This window comes from Rosa rugosa, chromosome 2, assembly GCF_958449725.1.
Source record: "Rosa rugosa chromosome 2, drRosRugo1.1, whole genome shotgun sequence".
Lineage (NCBI taxonomy): Eukaryota > Viridiplantae > Streptophyta > Magnoliopsida > Rosales > Rosaceae > Rosa > Rosa rugosa.
In genome coordinates, this window is record NC_084821.1 from 4774465 (window position 1) to 4796420 (window position 21956).

The following is a 21956-nucleotide window of genomic DNA, read 5'->3' on the forward strand; positions in this document are numbered from 1 at the left end:
GGAGGAGAAGAAGAGACAGAAGTGAAAAGATGCAATCTTGGGAGGAGGAGAGAGAGAGTGAGAGTCAGAGAGAGGTGAATGGCGTCGTAGGTTGTCCCGAAGTCTTATATAGGTGTTTTCGAGTTGTGTCTAAATTACCAAAATAACCCCATTTTTAGACCATCCGATATTTGACGCCTCCCAAGCTCCTTAAATCAAAGGGACCAAATTCCTTTCCTTTTTTTAAAAAATAAAAAATAAATAAAATCAAAAGAACCAAAATAGATGTTGATTTTCAAAAGAACCAAAATAGGTGTTGATTTTCTCCAAGCTCCAAGATATAAACTTTCTTCACTGCTGCTCTAATCTGTTCATTATAAATGTATTTTCTGATTCAAATTTCTCTACTTCCTCTTTCAATTGGAGTTATTAAACTCTTTAGTTTAGTTGATTGATTCTGTGTTTCAATTCATATTTAAAGTTTTAAGCTTTAGTTTCTCTAAAGCAATTCCATCCGTGGTTTTTTGTTGACTATGAATGATCAATGTTATTAGATTATCAATTCGATCCGTGGTTTAAAGAGATTAATTATTTTGCTTAAATTGGCTCTATCTATCTTACAGGTTCTTTAGAAGAAACTAAAGCTATTCAATTTGATGTGCAAGAAGCAACTGGAGGTTTGTAGTTCCAGGCTCTGATGTTGGTTAAGGGAGATTGGGCAAAAGCATCTACCAACTATAAATGGTCTTCCTCACAAAGAAGCCCTTTTAAGCTACTGTCGGAGTGGTATTCAGTTATATAATTGGGGAGTCTATGATATTGTTTTTGAATGTGGTCATCTGGTATAGTTTACAATTATCAAACTACAGTTGCTAGAGGTATTTGATCTTGCAAGATGTGTATTGTCTGTGCTTCTTTTATTGATGTTTGGTAATACCATGGGTTCTATACCATTGCTTGAGAGTTTGGAGAGTGTTCTTGCACATGCATATGCAGGCTGGTTTCTACAATGATTGTCAGCGCAGAGTTTCATGCGGTACTTTTAAATACCAATGCCATAGTGAATCAGCTGCAAAGTAATTGTGGGTTTCTTGATAGTTATTGTGAAGGATTCTATAACTATCAAGAAACCCTCAACAGATTTATAACAGTACTATCAGTTGATGCGGTTATGATGTTGGGCTTGCTTCTCCACTTGCAGCTTCTGCTGTGGTACAAGTTGCATAACTTGTAGATAATGGTTATATAGCCAGAAGTTATATGCCTTATGGAGGGCATCAAAGAGACTATTTATTTTATGGCTGGACTTTACTGTTTTCGGGACTTTGGACTCTTATCAGTTTGCCTACATGAATGTTGCAGTGCATGCTGAGGATCAAAATTGAGGTGTTGGACATTATGATGTCTCAAACTCAGGGGGTGGATTCCTTCATGTCCCAAAAGTTAAGCTCTTCGCTACACATCTTGGGATCACAACTTTCTTTGTCATTGCTTTACCTAATAGGAAAAGAGTCAACCGATTAAAAATGGTGGAAGTCTATGCACTATCAAGCTAGGTTTCACCAAATGATGTTTTCTTGTACGTGGTGCATCTGATGTGCTTAATTTGAAGTGAGGCCCAACAATTGGTCGAAATGATGAATGTACTAGGATGGATGATGAACTAGCAACTGAACGTAGAAGTTTAAGAGGATCATCTGTAGGATCGCCATGGAACATTACTACTAGTGCCACAGTCTTCAATAATGGAGATACTGTAATTTGTCAAGCATATGGCAGTGTTAAAATAAGACTTCCTTCTTCAGTGATATTTGAATGCAGAAAATAAACTAAGGGTGATTTATTTAATGTTTATGAGCATTGCCAAATTTCCTAGTTAACCTAGAAAGATGATGAAAATGTCACGCCCCGAATTTTGAATAATCAATTCAAAGTCCGAAACATGAATAATAACAATTACAAATAACGTCCTGAAATTTTTTTCTCACAAACAACCACACTTCACACCTCTCAATATTACAATAAACCAAATCCTCAATTTATTTATTACAACACACTCTCACCAAATCAAATTGTAAGGCTCAAATGAGCTTAACTCATCTCACTATTACAATTGCTGTAAATCTATGACAAATACTCTAACCCGTACGATCACCGCCCTGATTCTCCTGACCTGCAGGATTACCCGCTACACAATTTGAATAGTGTACCGGGATTGCAACAACACCAAACCCGGTAAGCTTTTGACAGCTCGTATGAGTAAACAAGAAATGAACGGTTGATTTATTAAATCATATTTCTTTTAACTCAAGCAAAACAACCAACAATCACAACAACCACAAAGCAATCCACAATCCCCAAAATTAGTCTGTCACGCCCCGAATTTTGAATAAAGGATTCAAAGTCCGAAACATGATTAACATCAATACAAATAACGTCCTAAATTTTTTTCTCACAAACAACCACACTTCACACCTCTCAATATTACAAAAACCAATCTTCAATTTACTTATTACATCACACTCTCACAACTTAATTTACAATACTCAAAAGAGCATAACAAACCTCACAATATAAATCCAGATTTACCCAATGCAATTTCTCTAAGCAGCTCGATCACCTTCCCGATTCACCTGACCTGTAGGATTACCCGCTACACCGTTTGAATAGTGTACCGGGATTGCAACAATACAAACCCGGTAAGCTTTTTGCAAAGCTCGTATGAGTAAATGAAAGGATTGCACGATTTAAAGTAACCAAATCAACTCAAGCATTTTCTTTGCATAATAATTGAAGTGTACAACGTCACTTCAAGCATCAATCAACTCACATCTCACAATGACCACCACAACACAACTACACGTTCTCTCTCCAATATACAAATGTATACTCATGGGCATACGATTCTTATTTTAATCCCCCATGCAGTATATATTATACTCCAGGGCATACGATAACTCACGTTATCCCCCTAGCAGTATAGTGTACTCAAGGGCATACGATAACTCAAGGTTATCCCCCTAGCAGTACAGTGTACTCAAGGGCATACGATAACTCAAGGTTATCCCCCAAGCAGTACAAAGGCAGACAGACTAGAGCTCTAACTGTATCGTAAAGTGTCACCTGGGCCAAGGTTCACCTTACGAATGACTGCTTTCCTCAATTCACTCGACTCCTCATTTAATTCATCTCAACGACTCAACTATCGCACTTTACTCAATTACCCATTATCATAGACAACACAACATCTAAGATAAATCACATATTCCAAAGGGTAATGCTCAAAATATAACTCAGTAAATCACATCAATACTTCACCCGATGTCACACCATCCAATATATATTCCACGTAAATATATATATACGTAGTCACCCACACAAGAGTGACCACTAATACCAACTATAGTTCACATGCAATAAAATCTAGAAATTCATTTTTATAGTTTAAATACATTTTACTTACCTATGGACCGTAGTCGATCAAGTCCATATAATTTAAAACAAATATTTATTTTCATAAAACAATTTCCACAATTTCCCAATTAAATAAAATCACCGAATTTCGGTTCGTGAATGAACCATGTGCGATTTACTCACCTCGATATTCCCGCTGCGTCTTCTTAACAGCTCAAAAACAACGATCCGAAATCGTTCACCAATCAATCCATCAACCACCTAGTCAAACACGATCTTAACTTAGCAATCATTCATAGACCACACATATACAGAAATCCAACGGTCGGATTCTAATTTAATGATGATCCAACGGTCGGATCCTCACGGATCGCCCTTAGGATCATCCTCCAAAATTATCACGAAGGTCCAACGGTCAGATCTTCCTGAATCGCCCTTACTAACATCTCCACAAAATTATATGAAAATCCGACGGTCGGATTCTCACGAATCGCCTTCCGAATCACTATTTCTCAATTAAACGATGATCCAACGGTCGGATCTTCGCCCGTGACCTCACAAAGTCACCGGGACAGTCATACGATCAACATATTAAAATTTGAAGTAAAACCGATGGTCTGATCTTCGCAGATCGTAAACCGAAGATAAAACGTAAAAACCGTAAATAGTAACGTAAAAACGTAAATCCACTATTTACCAACTTTTTCTAACATAACCTTGTAATATATCAAAACGCTCGTAGGGATGCATAGATCATCGTCCAGATAATATAAACTCAAAATATGGTCCGACGCGCCGCCACATGCGGAGGTCAGACGGCGGTCAACGCCGGCCAACCACCTCAGATGCTAAAGTTGTCAACTACAAACTTCTTCAAAATACAGAATTGAACCACTTTAATACCTGACTTTTTCTGAGACAAGGTCTAGATCGTCCTAGATCAAGCGTTGAAGTTGGATTAATCTCGGCCGCACGATCAGATCCTAGATTGAATCAGAGGCGTCCAAAAAGTCAAACCTTGATCTAGCGGTCTACACTCAAAATCGTCATGCAAGGCTTATATGGGGATGATCAGAAGGAAGAGGAGATCACGAAAATGGGGAGGATCGGCCGAGGTGATGTCGGAAAATTGGTTTTCCGGCTGGGTCCGTTTTGCACTCGGGTCGGGCTTTGATCTCGGCTTGGAGGCAGCGGCGGGGCGGGGCGAGGCCACAGAACAGCTACGCTCGGCAAGGCGTGCCGGTCTGGTGCGGGTCCGGTGGTGGTGGCGTCCGGGAAGTGTCCGTTCCGACCGGGTCGGGTCGGTCGCGACCCGTCGGGTCTGAGGGACGCACGAGAGAGAGAACGGAGAGGAAACGCGGGGACTGTTCCGCAAATTCAACATGTTTTCGTCCTTAATGAAAAAAGTCAACATTTTTTTATATTTATAGAAAATTCCCAATTTTCAAATATTCATAACTTATTCATACGAACTCCGAATATTGCGTTCCACATATGCACGAGATCGTATCGACGAGCTCTACAACCTTCATGAAGAAAGTTTTCCCAAATTCTGTACGTATAAGAAGTCACTTTTCAAGACCCCCTAAATAACGTTCGTTTTTCGAAATAAAATCGTTCGAACTAATTCCACAACTCCTTCAAGCTTCGTATTCGTGCCCACGCCTACGAAATCATTTCCAAAATGACATCGGACGTTAATTTGAATTTTTCGGGTATTACATAGTCACTAAAATCACCACTCTAAATCACCAAAGATTAATACGGGATCTAAACTCACATCTTTCTTCTCAAAACCCCGAAAGCGTATTTATACAAATACGGTGACTGACAGACTAGAGCTCTAACTGAATCGTAGCCCATCACCTGGCCTAGGTTATGGCATCCGACATGATTATCAATATCGTAGTTCATCAACATAGGTTAGAACATCCGATACACATACTCAACTTAGCCCATCACCCAATAAGGGTTGGGGCGTCTCTTACACTCGACCAATCGTAGCCCATCATCCACCTAGTATTAGAGCATCCGATTCCCCCATACTGGTCACTATGTTGACCCTAAACTCAACCAATCGTAGCCCATCATCCACCTAGTATTAGAGCATCTGATTCCCCCATACTGGTCACTATGTTGACCCTAAAACCAAAATCGAGTACAATAATATTCTTTCACACAATAGGATCAATAATACCATGATACGTACTATTATTGTGTATATATATGTACTCAAAATACAACTCCAAAAATCACCAATCCATACTCAATCATATCATCACTCAATACCACGTCATCCATAAATTTCCAATATAATTTCACCAATCACTATCATCATAAATGAATATGGTAAATCACGTTTTCGATTTCACATCACTTAAATCATTATAAAATCACACATCTCCATGTCACACCAATCCATATATAACCACGTAAATATATATATACGTAATTATCCGCTCAGGGATAATCACTAATACCAACTATAGTTCAAGCATAAAAATCGTGAAATTCATTTTGTATAATTAAATCATTTTACTTACCTATGGACCGTAGTTGATCAAGCCCATATGATTTAAAACAAATATTTATTTCATAAATATTTTCACACAATTACGACAAAATAAAGTAATTAAATTTATTCGGTTCGTAATATGAACCACCTGAGGTTTACTCACCTCGATATTCCCGCTGCGTCTTCAATTTAACACAATACACACCGAAACCGCTCACCCAAGGAAGACCGTCAATCACCTAGTCAAACATGACCTTAACTTAGCAATCATTCATAAACTACACATATACGGAAATCCAACGGTCGGATTCTAAATTAATGATGATCCAACGGACGGATTCTCACGGATCGCCCTTAGGATCATCCTCCAAAATTATCACGAAGATCCAACGGTCAGATCTTCTTGAATCGTCCTTACTAACATCTTCACAAATTTATACGAAAATCCGACGGACGGATTCTCACGAATCACCTCCCTAATCACTGTTTTGCATTTATACGAAGATCCAACGGTCGGATCTTCGCCCATGACCACACAAAGCCACTGGGACAGTCATAAGATCATCATATCAAAACTACAAGTCCATCTGACGGTCCTAACTTCACAGATCACAAATCTAACGATCGAAATCGATCGAAACTTAAGAATTCATAACTTAATCATACGATATCCAAAAATTGCGTATAATATATCAAAATGATCGTATTGAAATATAGAATCTGAAAATGTACAGAAACCATATTTTTGATCCCCGGAGGTGGCCGGAAAGGGCCGCCGGAGTTAGTGGCAGAGCCGCCGCCGACCACCACCAATGGTGTCGGGGCCGGGCTGCTCTTCTTCCTCTCATCACGCTTATCAACTTTCATAACTACCATGTAAGCTGAAAATGACCGGAAGTGGTTGAAATTACCTAAAACAGTCGAGGTGGCCGGAAAATTTCCAGAATCCGGCGAAAATTTGCAGAATCCGGCAAGGCTTGATTTCGACGTCAAAAATTCAATTTCAGGCTTCGATTCCTTCTAGAGAGTTGTTTATAACTTCAAGGCGAACACAGTGGTTCAAGAATCACTCAAAACTAAGCTCTACAACTTGAGATATCTTGATCGAAAGCGTCGGTGGCCGGAAAATTTCCAGAATCCGGCGATCTTGAATTCCGACGTAAAAACTTCAATTTCTCGCTTCGATCCCTTCATGAAAGTTGTTCCGAACTTCAATATGAGTTCACCAGCTCAAGAATCACAAGAAATGATGGTCTGTAGCTCGAGATATCCGGATCGATAGCTCCGGTTTCGTTCTTGGTTGGGTTTGACTTGCAGCCACTGCTACGGGCCACGCCGCCGTGTGAGGCTGCTTCTGGGAGCTTCAGGAAGTTGAGGCGAGCTCGAGAATGAAGTTTGGTGAGTATTGGTGACCGGAAGCACGAGTTATCAAGCTTGGAACTAAAACGGTTTTCAAAACAAACCGGTTTCCGCCGTCGTATCCGGTTGTTCTGCAGAGAAAGGCTGCCGCCTGCAGCTGCGCAAGATCGAGTTGAAGCTGTGGGAGATGGTTTGGTACAGATTGGTGGCCGGCGGAGAGAGAGAGAGAATTGAGAGCTTTTGCTCTGTTTTTCGGACGTGAAACAGAGAAAATGAGGGAGAGTAATCTGTTTGCTAGCTATTGATTTGTTCTTCAATCATGCACAATCATGAAAGAGATAAAGCACCGGTTTCTACGGCCTAAAACAAGAAAAGGTGTCTGCCACAATTTCACTTTGACTAAAGAAGACAAAACTCGGTTATTACAGAAAAGGTGTTGAGTTTTTATGTGATAGAGCACCTTGAGTGCCAAAAGTATGGAACTGAATCAGATCCTTCAGCAAAAGGTCAGTTCACAAGCCATATAAGTGAGAAAGTGCTCGGATTTATTATGGTAATGTTTGGAAAATCTGCAGGGTGGACAAATGCCACAGTCTCGTTGACATATGAATTTGTATCTTCTGGTTAGGAGTCATGGAGAAGAGTTTAAAGTGCATCTGTAATATTGGGGTGGCTAGTATCCCAGTTGCTTTTGGAGTTCTAATGAGCTGGATTCTGCCTCCTCATTATACTACGACAAATTTTTACCTTTATCTTCAGCATTGCATAGCCAATGGAATACTGAGAGTCTAAAGGAACAATCCTCTATTCTGCATTAAGAAATCTCCCTAATGAGGAAGAACTTGTGCAAAAAGATGCTGTTTCCATTTGATTGAGACGGAATATAGACATCAGAGCAACAACTTTGCATTCAGGCAAAATACCATTTGACAGGTAGAATTGAGATTACTGCTTGTATCAAAGTTGCTGAGGTGGCTCAAATAAGACTTTCAAATGAGTAGTTACCATTTCATGGGATCAATCTTGATGCACCAGGGATCAATATTTTGATTATATTAATCAATATTGCTTCTTCTTCTTCTTCTTCTTTTTTTTTTTTTTTTTTTTTTCAAAAATTCAAGCCTTTCTTGTGGTTTTTAATTGACTAGGAGGCCCTCTTTATGAAGCTATGATGCTGTCCGCTTTGATGTTGCAAATTGCTATCCTGAAGCATATGCATGTCAAGGTCTGGTTCATTCTAATTATTATATCTTAATTTCGTTTGCAGAAAAAAAGGGAAAAAAAAATTGTGGGACAAGCTGTGATGAATGTTATTTTTTGCTTGGGTTTCATATATTTTGTATAATCAACATTCAATTACGCAGAGGGGATATAAATTAATGGAAGCACAACAGTTCTATTTTAGTATCTCTTTGATTCTCTCAAATCTATTCTTGACTCCTCTTTTTCTAATTTTTGGTTGTACGTGCACAATGTGACATGGTGGTATTCCCTTGAAGTTGAACTATATCCTACCATCCTCAAATTACTTGGTGTTTATCATTTCCCATATGGAACCATTAATATATGTCTAATACATGCCTGTACTGGTCTTATAGAAGAGATAGATACCTATACTGACCAAAGTCGTCGGTTGAGATGAAAATATGTCAAACCTCTGTGACTTATGCTGCATGGGTTTTATTTTTATTATTTTTTCTTTTCTTTTTAGTTTCTGAAACTTATTCTCTATGCTACTGTTTACATGTTTAAGATAAACTGATCAAATACTCTCTTTCTTCAGGTATCAGTGGGGAACATTTACATCCCTCAGAACCAAGTTATTCACATAGGAAAGCATCTTTGACTGAAGTTAAGTCTTTGACTGTTTGGTAACCATTACTTTCAAATTCATTTCTTGCACATTGCACTAATTTGTCATGATTATAGCATCTTTCATTTTACAGTTTGTCTCATTTAAGGGTTTAAGAAATACTCTCGATCTCAGGGATTGTTGTGCCTATATAGACCATTCTGAGTAAGCAATTTTGGCTATTATTATAATTTCAAAGCAAGTCATCGCAATGGTTTTTCAGGAACTGTGATCAAGTGTATCTTATTTAAATAGCTATCTCTTTATAGTTGAATTGATACTCTGCGGTGTTTAGATTGTCTGAGTTCTTAGAGGCTAAGAATATTGCAAAACCCGCAGAAGTTGGATAAATTGTTGAGAAGTGTTCAATAGCCAAAAGATTCAAGTTTGATTAGAGTTCAAATCTAAGACCTTTGGTATCAGGTGTGCATCACTCTCTTTCGAGTATCTATCGTGCTCACAAATGTACATCTATCACGTATCTACCATGCTTATACAGTTGCTTGTTAAAGTTTTCAGAACGCATTTTCATGTTCTGTTGTCTGCTTCTGTTAAAGAATTCTCCTTTCCTAAAGCAAGAAAGTGTTTCCCAAATACTAACTTTTTATGCTGACAATTTCAACGTTTGGGAATAAGCCTGTGTTATATACCCTTATTGTGTGAAGACCTAAACTCTAAGAATATCACACACACACACAACTTCTCTGGAGAAAATGTCTTATTCAATTCAATGCAATCATGGGCTTAAATAGCCTTACAAAAGTACTGGAATGGGAAATATAACAAACCACGTTTTACACTCCTAGAGACGTGGCTTACTAGCTAAGGACTGAATCAAACAAACTAGATGACCCTGTTGAATAGGGCTTATTAACAGAAACAACAAACCAACCCTAGAATCGTGCTAACTTCCTCAGCAAGACTCTGACTACTTCAACAATTTCCTCCCTTAAACTGCTTTGCAACCTGCAAACAGTTTATCTTCGGTACTTCGCACACTCCAAGCTGCCTTCTAAGTTTCTCAAATGCCTCAAGCTTCAAAGCTTTAGTCATGATATCAGCTGTCTGATTCTCAGTTGCACAATGAACAAGCTTAATAACTCCATCTCTAGTTAGATCACGAAGGAAGTGGTACCTCACATCTATATGCTTGCTCCTTCCATGTAGCACAGAATTCTTTGATAGTTTGATGGTAGAACTATTGTCACAGTACACTATTGTGCTCTCGCTTTGAGAATGACCAAGTACTTTGAGAATCCTTCTCATCCAGACCCCTTGACATGCGCATGAAGCTGCTGCCACGAACTCAGCCTCAGTGGTAGACAAAGTCACAACTGGTTGTTTCTTTGATGACCAAGCTACAGCTCCATCTCCAAGTAAAAATGCATAACCCGAAGTACTCTTTCGGTCATCGAGATCACCTGCGTAGTCGCTATCCGTGTAGCCAATCAAATCTCCAGCTCCACCTCTTCTGTAAAATATCCCAAGCTCTAGTGTTCCTTTCACATACCGAAGCACCCTCTTAGCAGCTTGAAGATGAAACTCAGTGGGATTTTCCATATATCTGCTAACTAAGCCAACAACAAACATTAAATCAGGCCTTGTTACCGTTAGGTACCTAAGGCTGCCGACTATCTGCTTGAAAGCAGTGGCGTTAACTCTTACTCCCATCTCATCTTTCATCAGCTTCGACCCCGGCACAATAGGATTCTTAACTGAGTTACTTTTCAACATTCCAAATCTCTCAAGTACATCAGTCGCATACTTCTTCTGACTAATATAAATTCCCTCTTCATTCTGTAGCACTTCAACTCCAAGGAAATATCTCATCCTCCCAAGATCCGTCATTTCGAATTCATGCATCATGGACCTTTTAAAACTCTCAAACATCTCCACATTATTCCCAGTAAATATAAGGTCATCTACATATAGGCTAACCACAAGAATTCCATCCCTTGAATCAGACTTAATAAAAAGAGTATGTTCAGAAGAGCACCTTTCAAAACCTTCCCTCACAAAGTAGGACTCAATGCGACTGTACCACGCCCTTGGAGCTTGCTTGAGACCATACAAGGCCTTCTTCAATCGATACACTTTGTGCTCCTCTCCTTTCTTCTCAAATCCCTGTGGCTGATCAACAAACACCTCTTCAAGCAACTCTCCATGAAGGAAAGCACTCTTAACATCTAACTGGAAGATGCTCCAACCCTTATGTGCCGCAAGAGCAATTACTAATCTGATCGTGTCCCATCTCGCAACCGGGGCAAACACTTCATTGTAGTCAATTCCCTGTTTTTGTGCATATCCCTTCGCCACAAGACGAGCTTTGTACTTGTCCACTGCCCCGAGCTCATTAAGTTTCGTTTTAAACACCCACTTGACTCCAATCTTCCTTGCACCAGCCGGCAACGTGGTCAGTTCCCACGTTTCATTTTTTTCTATAGCCTTCATTTCTTGACTCATAGCTTCCTGCCACTTTTCACTCTTCACTGCTTCTTGAAACGAAATAGGATCGGCAGCAGCAAACAAAACAAGATTATTAACTTCAGCTTCCTCCTCAGAAAGACCTAAGCCACCTCCGCTAACATAGTCTTCTAACCAGACCGGAGTTCTTCTCGTCCTCCCTTCATTGGTATCCGGGGGCAGAAGCTCTCCTAACCCAGGTGTTCTGCGCTCAGGTTGCTCTCTAGGTGACGAGCTTGATGGTGTTTGAGCAGGTTCTGGTGATGATTGATCAATTTCTTCGATGTCTTCCTCCTCTCCCTCACCATTGTTACTTTCACCTTCTGTGGGCTCTTTCTCATCATCTCCCCATTCTAATAAATCACGTTCCACATCTTCCACATTCATTCCCCAATCCCAGCATTCATTCTCCTCAAAAACAACATCTCTACTCACCACAATACGCTTGGAAATAGGGTCGTACAATCTGTAAGCTTTAGACTCAGAACTTACCCCAAACAACACACAACGAACACTCTTGTCATCCAGCTTCCTTCTCTTGATGTCCGGTACATGTGCATGCACCACACACCCAAACACACGGAAATAATCCACTGTCGGCTTGTTACCGCTCCAAGACTCTTCCGGTGTTTTGTCTTTTACTGCCACAGTTGGACTTCTATTCATCACATGTGCACACCAGTTAACTGCCTCCGGCCAAAACAACTTGGGAACTTTCTTCTCTGACAACATACTTCGAACTGAGTTCATAATGGTCCTGTTCCTACGCTCAGCTACCCCGTTTTGCTGAGGCGTATAAGCCACTGTTAACTGCCTTCTAATACCATTATTCTTACAGAAATTGTTAAACTCAGAAGAAGTAAATTCCCCTCCTCTATCTGTACGTAAGCATGCTATAAGATCACCACTTTCTTTCTCAACAAGCTGTTTAAAAGTTTTGAATACTCCGAATGCTTCTGATTTTTCACATAAATAATAAATCCAAACTTTCCGGCTAAAGTCATCAATGAAGCTAAGCAAGTACCTTTTACCACTGCTTGATATTGGTGTAATCGGACCACATATGTCGGCGTGAATCAACTGAAGCCTCTGCGACGCCCTCCATGAACTTTTCTTTGGAATACTTTCTCGGTGCTGCTTTCCGATTAGGCAATGTGTGCACAACTTGCTTGGGGTCTTAAGAGCAGGCATCCCTTTCACCATCTTCCTATATTGCAGAGTTCTCAAACTTTTGAAATTTAAATGCCCGAACCTGCAGTGCCAAAGGTGTGACACATCTTCTGTAACAGCTTGGAAGCAGGAAGAGGTACGAAGCTCTGGAGCTTTGTCAGGTACTACCGAAGCTAGCAATACAAACATCCGATTTAACGTCATCGGTGTTTGCATAATCAGTCCCTTTCTCGGATGATACAATCTGCATTCTCCTCCCTGAATCAAGATAGCGAGCCCTTTTTCCTGGAGTTGGCCAATACTAAGAAGATTGTTCTTGAGCTCTGGTATATAATACACCTCCGTTATCACTTGTGTAAGCCCTCCAATTTCCAGCCTTATATTGCCTTTGCCAGTGACTGCTAGCCTTGTATTGTCTCCGAGCTTAACTAGTTGTTGAAAGCTCTCATCCAGGTGTGAAAACCATTTTTTGTTTCCACACATGTGATTAGAGCACCCCGAATCCAGAAACCACACGTCCTCCCTCCTTGAGTTGTGCGACTCGACATGTGCCATCAATACCAGCTCTTCTTCCTCGTCTAACTCAGCATAATTGGCGTTCTTCTCCCAGCTAGGGCACTCATATTGAAAGTGCCCTAGCCTGTGACACTTGTAGCACTCCACTATTGCTTTGTTAAACGACTGCCTTCCTCTACCTCGTCCTCTTCCCCTGAAGGCTGCATGTCCTCTTCCTCCGCCACCAACTTTATCCTCAAAAGACACCTTTAATGCTTGTTCTTCACCACCACGATCATGACCTTTCATCCTTTGTTCGTGTACAAGAAGACTCCCTTGCAGCTCATCAATAGTGAGTCGATCCAAGTCATTCGACTCCTCCACAGAACACACCACATAATCCCACTTTGAGGTCAATGATCGCAATATCTTTTCAATGATGACGACTTGGGTCAGAGTCTCACCATGCATCTTCATCTTGTTAGCTATCGACAGGGTGCGCGCAAAATAGGCATCAACCCCTTCTCCTTCCTTCATCTGCAAAACCTCGAACTCCCTTCGCAAAGCCTGCAATTGAGCCCTTCTCACTCTTGTAGACCCCTGGTATTTTTGCTTCATCGAATCCCAGATTGCTTTGGCTGTGCTTCTGTCCAGGATTGTCTCCATAATTTCTCGATCAATTGCTTGAAAGAGAAAGTTCTTGATCTTCAAATCCTTAAGTTTTGCATCTTCTACTACCTTGCGCTGTGCCTCAGTCGCAGCCGCTGCTCCTCCACGTGGCAACACCGGAAGTCCTTCCTCCACAAGAGTCCAGTACTCTTTCGACCTCAAGAAGTTTTCCATCATCATAGACCAATGGTCGTAGTGACCATCGAATCTAGGAATGCTGGCTTGAAGGAATTTGTCTTGAGATGAAGTTGACATCCCAAAACTCTATCTGAACCCCACGTCTCTCTTTTCTTCTCACTCTCCTTTCTCGTACCAAAATCAGGCCCCTGAGTGGGGCTCTGATACCAAATTGTGAAGACCTAAACTCTAAGAATATCACACACACACACAACTTCTCTGGAGAAAATGTCTTATTCAATTCAATGCAATCATGGGCTTAAATAGCCTTACAAAAGTACTGGAATGGGAAATATAACAAACCACGTTTTACACTCCTAGAGACGTGGCTTACTAGCTAAGGACTGAATCAAACAAACTAGATGACCCTGTTGAATAGGGCTTATTAACAGAAACAACAAACCAACCCTAGAATCGTGCTAACTTCCTCAGCAAGACTCTGACTACTTCAACATATTGTTCATGTTGGTGTGAACTTTAACTCAAACCTATTGAATACACTGTCATGATCTCATCTAGATCAGACATTATAAGATTCCTTTGATGCAACTGTTATGCTGCGTATGCATGTTTCCCACTTTTTGTCATGTGTCATGGTGTACTGCCGTTTTTATTTTTATTTTTTATTTATTTTTTTTTATTCTGTATGTGATAAACCCACATTTGCAAGTTGTACTATACTATGGTACTAGAATTTGATTGATAAATTTACGGTTTTCTATAGTTTATGGAATTTGTAATATATAATTTAACTGATGGTGTTATTTCAATTTCAATACTCCATTGTAAGAAAATGTCCTTGTTTTCAATTTGCTTGCAAAAACCTGTTGGAAATCTAAGACAAGTGACGAAACCCTTCCCTTTTGCCACTCTCTCTCATCCCCTCTCTCCATGGAATGTTGGATTTACAGTTCTTTGCTTAGAATAGATGAATCTTAGTAGATGTTAACTGAAAATTCCATCTGGGAGATCATGAACAACTGGTGTACTCACTTTGTGTCCCATTTTCAGTCACTCTCTGTATTTGCTACGAGTACCTGCTTTCATAATATAATTTTATAATTGATCGACATTTCAATTGAAACAGGCAAGTGAAGCAGAGGTGGTATCCTTGAAACGAGAGAGAAAGATTAAAGAGGTTGATTGCTGAAGCGCAGGTTTAACAGGCGGAGAATGTACAACATGGGGTGAATGGGGGAGGGTGAATACTGACCTAGTGAATGTACAAATCACAATCTGAAAATGTCACCTGTGCTCATCAAAATGCTCTCCTTAAGGTTGAGGGGATGAAACTGCAATAACTTCTGGCCTGAAGAATATCCCAGTTATTAAGTTCTGGACCATAGGTGCTATAATGGTCTGGAACAAACTGAGAAGTTCAGTACTTCTGTGTTTGGAGAAATTTGATTCCCCTGAATCTGACTTTACCTCAATAGTCATGATAAGTAAGGAGCCTGAGCTGCTCAGAAATGGATGTACTATGTAGACATGATTTGTGCTTTTGAAAGAAACTTACTTGAAGTAAAATTGCTGCCTTCTGGATATGAGGACAGTGACAATTCCCACTGGAAGAACATGCATTTCTACACATGTAGCTGCTATCTGAAGGATGTAAGATCATTCAGAAGGGGGAAAGTAAAATACAAAGTGAGGAGTGAGGACGACATTAGTACATCATTCATAAATACTCAACAGCCATGTTTAATTCATATTACTAAGGAAAAAAAAAACATAAAATATGGAAGTGCATGAGGATATTCTTTGCTGTAGTTCCTTTTAAATCTACATAAATAAACTTTAAAAATTATTTTTTGGTTACAAAAAGAAGCACTTTTTTACTTTAATAATCCTCTAATATTTTCTCAAGAAAAGAAAATCCTTCAATATTAAATAATCATTAATAAAAGCGGGTGTGTAATTCCAGTATTTTGTAAATACACACAACTTATCATTTCTACATTTACCCAAGATTTTTTTTATCAGATAAATAACTCAAATGCTACAACTAGTCTTGCATGAGTCAAACTCACAACCTCCCATTTACCTAAGCTTTTAAGAATTTTGTTAATCAAATTTCAAATCTTTATTAGTTGTATAGAAATTTTAGTGGACCTTTAAAAAAAAAAAAAAAATCTTATTTTCTAATTATTAAATTAATAAGAATTTGTTATCATTGTGTGATTTATCCAAGCATTAAGTCGAATTTCAATAATGGTAGTTTGTCAGTATACACATCTAAATTGCTACAGCTACAACTCATTATGCTAGGAAATTTTTTCAACAGTTTGTTTCCAAATACAAGTGATAATTGATCAAGTAAACATTCCATAAAAAGTGTGTAACTTCATTTAGAACTTTATATGGTTTTCTCCAAATATCCATTAGCTTTTACAAATATTTACTAGTGTCAATATTCCTCAGTGCTTCATTTCGATTTTTTTCTTTGAACCATTTATATGTTCATGATATTCGATACTCTGGTTATGACAATGAGCCAAATTCTTTTGTGTTCAAAGTTAGGAATTTAGGATATAAAATCATAAAAAAAATTTATAAAAAAAAATTATGGTCAACTTTACATTTTACAGCTTCTTCTTTTTCAATGCATGCATTGTTCACATTCACTCATTTGATTTGGTTTTATCACTTGAAATTTTCTTGCTATAACATGGTCGAAGCAAAAGAGAATGGCCTTCCTATCGCTACTCACCCTAAATGATAGTTCCAACCTTGAGGGGGAAGGAACTCGTTGTTTAATTTTAGTTTTCTTAGTTTGTGTTAGTGAGAGATCTTCTATGAATTTTTTTTTACTTCTACTAATTATTATCTTGCGAATCATAATTACATGCTCGGCATTGAATAATAAATAATTTAAATATCTTATAGAGGTAAAGTGTATTTTGCATTTTTGCTTAGTCATAGATTGTTTTGAGTGTCAGTTTGTTTGAAGTGAGTAGTCTCATACGTACCATTCGTAGGTTCTTCTTGCTTTCGAGAACTATGCTTGGTATTTGTGATTCTGCTTGGTACTTGTACTACTATGGCCTTTGATTAGAATCAATATTATTAATTCAATGATTTATTCAGTTAAAAAATAGGGTTTTTGTCTATTTACCCTAATTTTAGTGATTTTTTTCCCCATTAAGTTTTTTTAATTAAGGTCTAATAAGGTCTTATTTTCTTTCATTATCCATCAAGACTCTAATAATGTCACGCCCCGAATTTTGAATAATCAATTCAAATCCGAAACATGAATAATAACAATTACAATTAACGTCCTGAATTTTTTTCTCACAAACAACCACACTTCACACCTCTCAATATTACAATAAATCAAATCCTCAAGTTAATTATTACAACACACTCTCACCAAATCAAATTGTAAGGCTCAATGAGCTTAACTCACCTCACTATTACAAATGCTGTAAAACTATAACAAATACTCTAACCCGCTCGATCACCGCCCTGATTCTCCTGACCTGCAGGATTACCCGCTACACCGTTTGAATAGTGTACCGGGATTGCAACAATACAAACCCGGTAAGCTTTTTGCAAAGCTCGTATGAGTAAATGAAAGGATTGCACGATTTAAAGTAACACAATCAACTCAAGCACATTTTAATTTTGTTTTGCATAAGAATTGAAGTGTACAACGTCACTTCAAGCATCAATCAACTCACATCTCATCATGACTACTCAAAAATAAACAACTTCTTACTCAATATATACTCACAGGCTTATGATTTATTTATATAAATCATCCCATGCAGTATATTATACTTACAGGCTTATGATTAATTATATTAATCACCCCATTCAGTATATCATACTTACAGGCTTATGATTAATTATATTAATCACCCCATTCAGTATGTCATGTCATACCCAAGGGCATATGATAACTCGTTTATCCCCCAAGCAGTATGATGGCAGACAGACTAGAGCTCTAACTGTATCGTAAAGTGTCACCTGGGCCAAGGTTCACCTTACGAATGACTGCTTTCCTCAATTCACTCGACTCCTCATTTAATTCATCTCAACGACTCAACTATCGCACTTTACTCAATTACCCATTATCATAGACAACACAACATCTAAGATAAATCACATATTCCAAAGGGTAATGCTCAAAATATAACTCAGTAAATCACATCAATACTTCACCCGATGTCACACCATCCAATATATATTCCACGTAAATATATATATACGTAGTCACCCACACAAGAGTGACCACTAATACCAACTATAGTTCACATGCAATAAAATCTAGAAATTCATTTTTATAGTTTAAATACATTTTACTTACCTATGGACCGTAGTCGACCAAGTCCATATAATTTAAAACAAATATTTATTTTCATAAAACAATTTCCACAATTTCCCAATTAAATAAAATCACCGAATTTCGGTTCGTGAATGAACCATGTGCGATTTACTCACCTCGATATTCCCGCTGCATCTTCAATTCAACACAATACACACCGAAATCGTTCACCCAAGGGAGACCGTCAATCACCTAATCACACATGACCTTAACTTAGCCAATAGCTCAAAAACATACTCAAACGACAATCCAACGGTCGGATCGAAATTAAATGATGATCCAACGGTCGGATCCTCACGGATCGCCTTTAGGATCACCCCCCAAAAATCATCACGAAGATCCAACGGTCGGATCTTCCTGAATCGTCCTTACTAACATCTTCACAAATTTATACGAAAATCCGACGGACGGATTCTCACGAATCGCCTCCCTAATCACTGTTTTACATTTATACGAAGATCCAACGGTCGGATCTTCGCCCATGACCACACAAAGCCACTGGGACAGTCATAAGATCATCATATCAAAACTACAAGTCCATCTGACGGTCCTAACTTCACAGATCACAAATCTAACGATCGAAATCGATCTAAACTTAAAAATTCATAACTTAATCATACGATATCCAAAAATTATGAATTATATATGCAAACGATCGTATCGACACGTAGAACACAAAAATGGACAGAAACTGTCCTTGGGGTGGCCGGAGGTCGCCGGAAACCACCATCACAGTGGCGGCACCGCCGCCCATCCAAAATCAAAATTTGACAAAACTCCCAACACGAAAGTTCTTCATCTTAACTCGAATTGAAACTTTCATAACTACACCAAAGTCAGATTATAAGCCAAAAAGTAGAATTTTACCTCATAAGGTTTGAAACCCGAAGAACCCTAGTTTTGAATTCGTTCCAATTCGATCTCCACACATGAAATCGATGCAATCCATCTTAGGGAAAATGATCTACATCCTCAGAAGTGCAGAATCCCTTCAAGAATCACGGCAAAAGGTGGCCGGAGGAGGGAGAACGGGTGGGGAAAGGAGGTGATTTCCAGCTCGACTGCACCGTGTTCTTCGACTTGTAGCGGCTACCACGTTGGTTATTTCCCCTCGATGTCTTCTAAAAAGTTGTAATATAGCTCAAGCCCAACAAAATCCCTTTTGAAATCAACTCGATTCGAGGTCGGATGAGAGAGATATCGGCCGGTGAAGGAAGAGCAGCATCGGGCGAATTCCAGCTCGAGCTGTGCAGCTTCTCGGCCTCCTAGCGCCTTCCATGTTTCTTTTCTCACTTTGATGTCTGCTAGGAAGTTTTAACTGACTTCAAGGTGAATGAAAATTATTTTGGAATCAAGTCGATCGGAGGTCTGTGGAGGGAGATATGGCCGGTGGAAGATTTGAGACCATTTTCGTCGGGTTTGAGAGAAAGAGAGTTTCAGTTTTTCCAATTTTGGAAATTCTGAAATTATTTTTGGAAATTTCCAAAAATGGAAGCTTTATACTAAATTGGAAACTTTTTCAAATAATCATAACTAATTCATACAAACTCCGATTTTTGCGTTCCGCATATGCACGCGATCGTATCGACGAGCTCTACAACTTTCATGAAGGAAGTTTTCCCCAATTATGAACGTATAAAAAGTCAACTCCTTTGACCTCCCCTAAAACGTTCAGTTTTCGAATAAAAATTGTTCAAACCAATTTCACCACTCCTCCAAGCTTCGTACTCTCTCCCATGACCACGAAATCATTTCTAAAATGTCCTCGGAAAAATAATTTAGATTTTTCGGGGTATTACAATCCACCCTCCTTAAAGAAATTTCGTCCCGAAATTTAAGCGTAAGTCAATTCCTCTTGATTAAGGTTGACCTAACCATCGAATCTCCATCATTCCCAAAGTTGTAGTAATCTACAAAGCCACAGCCCTTTGTATAAAAATACATTCCTATGGCCACTAAATCCTTTCGTCACGATGTAAATTCACAAAACAACTGCTCAACATCACTCCACATCAATTACACAAAATCATCACATGGATCTTCACATAGATCATCACATAGATCTTCACATAGATCATCTCATAGATCCTCACATAGATCATCATCCTGTACTGGCATACAAGCACAGTAAACATTCCCACAAAGCGTTTCTCTACTCAATTAGCATCACGGTAAATCTCTATAGTAAAACTTAAGCATGCACTATTCTACACAACAATAGAGATGCATCACTCAAAACAAATCATCCCCAAAAGCACGCCAATAAAATATGTCACCCAGTGATGATGACTTGGGCTTGCTCAATCCTTGGGCTAAGCATTAGGGCTGGTCAATTGGGCCGAAGAAACCGAACCATCCACATTTCGAACCGGCCCGAACCAATTTGGGTTTAACATTTGGGCCTACCATTCGGGCCGAACAATTGGGCTTAACATTTGGGCCTACCATTTGGGCCGAACAATTGGGCTTACTATTTGGGCCTACCAATCGGCTCACCAACTTTCAGTTCGACTACGGTATGAAATTGTACATACCGTAGGTATACCGTATATATGTATGCATACCGTATAGACCGTATATACATATGTATACCGTATAAACCGTATATATGTATGCATACCGTACAAACCGTATATACGTATGCATACCGTACATACCGTATATGCGTCCGTATATCAAGCATATACGAGATCCAAAAATATTTGTAGGAGGTAAGGTTCGAACTCCAGACCCCAAACACAAGGGTTTTGCTTCCAACCACTGAAGCAAGAGCTGCTCTCATTAATATATGCTCACGTGTTATATTTATTATGTCATAAGCGACATAAATAAAATAACGGGGGAGGCAAGGTTCGAAACCTTAACCTGCTGCACGAAGGTTTTGTCCCCAACCACTGGAGCACAAGCTGTGCTTAATATAATGTGTACAATTGTTATACTTATTATGTCATAAGCGAACATAATAAAAATAAACGAGGCAAGGGTCGAACCTCTGACCTCTTGTACAAGAGCTTTGCTCTTCAACCACTAGAGCACCAGCTGCTCTCGCTGTTGTCCTCACAATTCTTTTATTTATTCTATCAAAAGCGTTAGAATAAAAACAAACTGTCGGTACACTCCACGTGCCACGACTTATCCCTTCCGTGAATTACGAAAAGCAGATCACTTTCGGCGAAAGCTGCCTGCCACAGCGTCTCGAGATTCGCTCGGTCCCCTCACACGCTCTCCACGCGCCAACAGCTTTTCCGTGTTTTCAGGCGACTTTAATCCAACGCGTAGAATGAATCTCAGAGATCGTCCATCCAACGGTGGAGATCTGCTCACCTTGTTCTATAAATAGGTGCATCCTGGAGAAAAACTGTTCACACCAAAGAAAAGAAATTTTCCCCAGCCATTCTCTCTCAAACTCTTCAGCCTTCCTCTCGAACTCAAATCCTTTCTTCATCAATTTCAATCCTTCTCCTCCCGATCTTCTCTTCCATCTGGTAGATTCAATCTCTTCTTTTCTCTGAACTTTCAGATCTCCAACACCACTC

At 39.2% G+C, this 21956-nt stretch overlaps 3 long non-coding RNA genes across 4 annotated transcripts; 1 reads left to right on the forward strand and 2 right to left on the reverse strand.

The window, feature by feature from the left end:
- Window positions 1-294: 294 nt before the first annotated feature.
- Window positions 295-9761, forward strand: LOC133728010 (uncharacterized). 2 transcript variants are annotated; one of them, XR_009855500.1, is made up of 5 exons: window positions 295-361; window positions 603-1879; window positions 7701-8200; window positions 8416-8492; window positions 9051-9761. It is a non-coding gene; the product is annotated as an uncharacterized LOC133728010 (long non-coding RNA). The 2 variants fall into 2 exon arrangements; XR_009855501.1 differs by lacking the exon at window positions 8416-8492.
- LOC133728716 (uncharacterized) lies at window positions 1956-7313 on the reverse strand. Its single transcript, XR_009855971.1, has 3 exons — window positions 6820-7313; window positions 6072-6147; window positions 1956-2167 (listed from the first exon to the last, which is right to left on the reverse strand). It is a non-coding gene; the product is annotated as an uncharacterized LOC133728716 (long non-coding RNA).
- A 7544-nt stretch (window positions 9762-17305) lies between the features above and the next one.
- LOC133734883 (uncharacterized) lies at window positions 17306-19420 on the reverse strand. Its single transcript, XR_009858637.1, has 3 exons — window positions 19288-19420; window positions 18537-18612; window positions 17306-17587 (listed from the first exon to the last, which is right to left on the reverse strand). It is a non-coding gene; the product is annotated as an uncharacterized LOC133734883 (long non-coding RNA).
- Window positions 19421-21956: the final 2536 nt, after the last annotated feature.